Source organism: Aegilops tauschii, chromosome 6 (genome assembly GCF_002575655.3).
Source record: "Aegilops tauschii subsp. strangulata cultivar AL8/78 chromosome 6, Aet v6.0, whole genome shotgun sequence".
NCBI classification, from domain to species: domain Eukaryota; kingdom Viridiplantae; phylum Streptophyta; class Magnoliopsida; order Poales; family Poaceae; genus Aegilops; species Aegilops tauschii.
In genome coordinates this window covers 183,563,360-183,567,820 of record NC_053040.3, presented here as the reverse complement: position 1 = coordinate 183,567,820, position 4,461 = coordinate 183,563,360, and positions in this window count along the sequence as shown.

Genomic DNA, 4,461 nt, shown 5'->3' with positions numbered 1-4,461 from the left:
TCTTGTCACCCCGTTGCCGCAGACGGCTTACAGCGCAAGCTTGCGTAGCACGCGGGGGCGTTCTTTTTGCCAAATGGTGGTGCCAATGAATCATCGATGAGCCCGTTCCCGCGCAACCTCGCAGGATCCCGCGCAAGCATCCCGCCCGACTCAGTGAAATCCCCCAAAATCCCAATGCTTACCGGCCTGCTATAAAAACCCTCATGGCCGGCGAGTCCTGCGTCGCATTTTCCCCTCCATCCCTGTAGCTTATCTCGTCTGCTTCTCCCACAATCGCCAATGGCACCGACCCGTCATCATCGCTCAGCCACTCCGCTGTCATCAGAGGATAGCTCCAGCTGGGAGGCTACACCGCGGCGGCGGTGCAGTTACCGGCGTAGTGTAGTGCGCGTGGCGTCCCTGTTGGGTGTGCGCGAAACACCCACCACACGCTCCGCCGCCGGTGCCTGTCGGCAGCTGTTGCCGGCCGCCATTGCCGCCACACCACCGTCGAAAGCCAGGGCCATCGCCCGCTCCGCCTCCGCGGCCTGAAGGTGGGAGGTGGTGGTCGTGGCCGCCACCCCGTCGTCGGCCGCCGTGGTCGCCAGCCCACCGTCGACTGCCGGGGTCATCACCCGCTCCGCCACCGCCGCCCGAAGGCGGGAGGCGGAGGTGGATGCACGCACGTGCGTCAGCGACCTTGCGCGCTACACTGAGTTCCTGCGGGAGGAGGAGGAGCGCCTCGTCGAGCATGCAAAGAGCCTTACCGCCGCGGCACACGCCGCCTCAGAGGCGAGGAATCAGGAGATCTACGAGGAGAACCACTGCTTCGAGAGGGGTCGTCTGGAGCGCAGAGGGCGTTCGAGGTGAGCATCGCTGAAGCTGCATTAGCGGTAGGCACCGCATTGCGGTTGCCCGGCTCGTCGGTAGGCTCCTCCTCCTCCGCCTCTTACTGAGTGCGCTCGGCAGAGGAGAGGCAGCCGGAAGTAGTACAAAGCCCCTCCGCAGTAGTAGTAGTAGTATTTAGGGGCTATTTTGTTCAGTTCATCTGACTATAGATGTGGTGGAACTGTACAACGTACTTACAATTAGCTAGTATATATAGTTGAACTAGCTATTTCAGTAAGTGGTTGGCAACAATTGGGGAAAAGTTTGGTCGGTTCAGCTGTCAAGGTGAACTGTTTGTATAAATTAGGAACGACTGCTTAATCTATGAATGAAATATATGCTTAATTACTGAATTTTAGTTGCAAAAATTAGATACTGCTCGTGATTTTTAGCTTCATATTTTGACAAATCGCAGTGTTACAAGGATTGACAAATCTTACCAAATTGTTTGTACTTGGTTGCACACAGGTCATCCAAAACAACCGTTTGCGTTGAAGGGATGCACAAATCTTGCACTGCTCTCACTTTGCATACGGGTGTTCTATCTAAAATGTTTGCGATCAAGAGCTGCAGAAATCCTGCTCGGCACATTTTATCTTGGCTTCCTGGGAAGCTGTCGGTTTCCATACATGTGTTCTAACTAAAACGTTTGTGATGAGTGTTTTATATTTAAAAAGCGAATTAAACTGCGGCTTGGACGCCATTAATGGAGAGGATGCGAGCAAGGCGGGCGGGCATGGAAGTCAAAGGGCTCGCTTCCCAGTGAGCCTGCGCAGCGTACAGCTCGCACGCTTCCTGGTGAGCCTGCGCACTCGAGGACAGTTTGTACGCCTCTCGGTCAGCCTGCGCACCGGACGGCGCTCGCACGCCTCCCGTTCAGTCAAGGTCAAGCAGCTGTCCACACGGCACCTCCTACAGCCATTAAAACCAAGACACGTGGCGTCACGTGAATGGTTAATAGAATTTTGGATTTAATGTAATTTAAAAACCAGACATCTCAATGTTTTGCCGGCAATCAATGGTGCCCTGGTGTTTGAAATTCATTCTCATTTCTTGCATGGGACCTAAGCATGCACCCAAGGACACAGATTTGATTTTTCAACCAATTTATATGCAATGGAGCATGTGCATGTAGTTCAAATTTGAATTATGCACATAAATGCATTGAAAACTCAGTTAATGCATAAAAATGTCCAAACAAACCCCGAAAAATCATAAAAATTCACACAACACTCCTGTTGTTCTATGTTGACACAAGAAAAAAAATAAAAGCAATAAGTGGCAATGGATATCGTTTCGTCCCCAAAAGTGGGACGTTCCCTACCGAAAACCATCATGCTTGTTGTGAGAAGCTCCGGTTTGTGAGAAGCATATACCCAAACCTGCCCCAAATGGGACAAAATTTGTACCACGACATGTTGATGCCGCTCCATGATAGCATGCCAAGTTTCATGAATTTCAGACGAGTTTTGGATTTACTATAATTTAAAAACCAGGCATCTCAATGTTTTGCCGGCAATCAACGGTGCCCTGGTGTTTGAAATTCATTCCCATTTCTTGCATGGGACCTAAGCATGCACCCAAGGACACATATTTGATTTTTCGACCAATTTATATGCACTAGAGCATGTGCATGTAGTTCAAATTTGAATTATGCACATAAATGCATTGAAAACTCGGTTAATGCATAAAAATGTCCAAACGAACCCCGAAAAATCACAAAAATTCACACAACACTCCTGTTATTCTATGTTGACACGAGAAAAAAATTTGAAAGCAATAAGAGGCAATGGATATCGTTTCGTCCCCAAAGGTGGGATGTTCCCTACCGAAAACCAACATGCTTGTTGTGAGAAGCTCCGGTTTATGAGAAGCATATACCCAAACCTACCCCAAATGGGACAAATTTTGTACCACGGCATGTTGATGCCGCTCCATGATAGCATGCCAAGTTTCATGAATTTCAGACGAGTTTTGGATTTACTAGCATTTAAAAACCAGGCATCTCAATGTTTTGCCGGCAGTCAACGGTGCCCTGGTGTTTGAAATTCATTCCCATTTCTTGCATGGGACCTAAGCATGCACCCAAGGACACATATTTGATTTTTCGACCAATTTATATGCACTAGAGCATGTGCATGTAGTTCAAATTTGAATTATGCACATAAATGCATTGAAATCTCAGTTAATGCATAAAAATGCCCAAACGAACCCCGAAAAATCACAAAAATTCACACAACACTCATGTTGTTCTATGTTGACACGAGAAAAAAATTTGAAAGCAATAAGAGGCAATGTATATCGTTTCGTCCCCAAAGGTGGACGTTCCCTACAGAAAACCATCATGCTTGTTGTGAGAAGCTCCGGTTTGTGAGAAGCATATATCCAAACCTACCCCAAATGGGACAAAATTTGTACCACGACATGTTGATGCCGCTCCATGATAGCATGCCAAGTTTCATGATTTTCAGACGAGTTTTTGATTTACTTGAATTTAAAAACCAGGCATCTCAATGTTTTGCCGGCAATCAACGGTGCCCTGGTGTTTGAAATTCATTCTCATATCTTGCATGGGACCTATAAGCATGCACCCAAGGACACAGATTTGATTTTTCAACCAATTTATATGCACTGGAGCATGTGCATGTAGTTCAAATTTGAATTGTTCACCTGAAATGGCTAGAAAACCAATTTAATGTATAAAATGTTCAAACGAACCCTGAATAATTCCAATTCTTTTACGACACACATATAGTTGCATGTTCACTCCAGATAAAAGGTCTAGCAATTCAAACACCGTCCATTGTCGTTGTGACCCCATTATGTAATTCAAATCAAGATGAAAAATCAAGTAGATCGCACACAGTTTATTATCAGCAACCGTTTGAGATGCAACACAAAATATCCTGGAGTACCGTCGGTGTATAGTACACCTATGGCTTACGCGAGAAGCACTACAAGAAAAACTGTCTGTAGAGACGTCATATTCAACAGCTAGAGACGTGTTATTTCATCTCTAGGCAACCATAGAGTCGACGTAGTAAAGCGTCTTTGGAGCGTCTCCCCACGGACCGTCTCAAAATGTGTAGACACGTTGGCTAAGCGTCTGTACATGGCATGAGACGCTATATTGGGGCGTTCAAAAGTGTCCCTAGATATGAGGCGATATATTAGGACGTTCGAAAGCGTCAATAGATATGAGACGCTATATTGGGACGTTCAAAAGCGTATCTAGATATGTTGAGTCGTTTTGTTAGATGCGTTTATCACGTCTCTACTCATAGAGCCGGCTCATTCATCATGGGCACTAACTCCTTTCGTATACACGCTATGTAGAGAAGTTATATTTATCTCTAAATATACTTAACTCTAAAAGTTATTTGATTTATTTTCAATGTGTATTTCATCATTTGAAATCCAGTTACTTCATCACAACACATGCTTGTGTAGAATGATCAACATATATTGTCATATAAAGGCATCCACTCATATCACGATTCACATTCATAGGCAACAAATATTATATAAAGGGATCTTCCCATACCACCAATTGTATCACAAGCATCTCATTCGCATTTCAATTACGAACAAACA